This window comes from Arachis duranensis, unplaced genomic scaffold, assembly GCF_000817695.3.
Source record: "Arachis duranensis cultivar V14167 unplaced genomic scaffold, aradu.V14167.gnm2.J7QH unplaced_Scaffold_84294, whole genome shotgun sequence".
In the NCBI taxonomy this organism is placed as follows: Eukaryota; Viridiplantae; Streptophyta; class Magnoliopsida; order Fabales; family Fabaceae; genus Arachis; species Arachis duranensis.
Genome location: NW_026265149.1, coordinates 12,778 through 12,999, shown reverse-complemented (window position 1 = coordinate 12,999; position 222 = coordinate 12,778).

The window sequence follows — 222 nt, the reverse complement described above, 5'->3', positions numbered from 1 at the left end:
TTAAACGCCCAGAATGGTGCCAGACTGGGCGTTAAACGCCCAACAGCTAACCTCACTGGCGTTTAAACGCCAGTGGGTGCATCCTCCAGGGTGTGCTGTTTTTCTTCCTGTTTTTCATTCTGTTTTTGCTTTTTTCATTGATTTTGTGACTTCTCATGATCATCAATCTACAAAAAATATAAAATAACAAAGAAAAATATATAAAATATAACATTGGGTTGC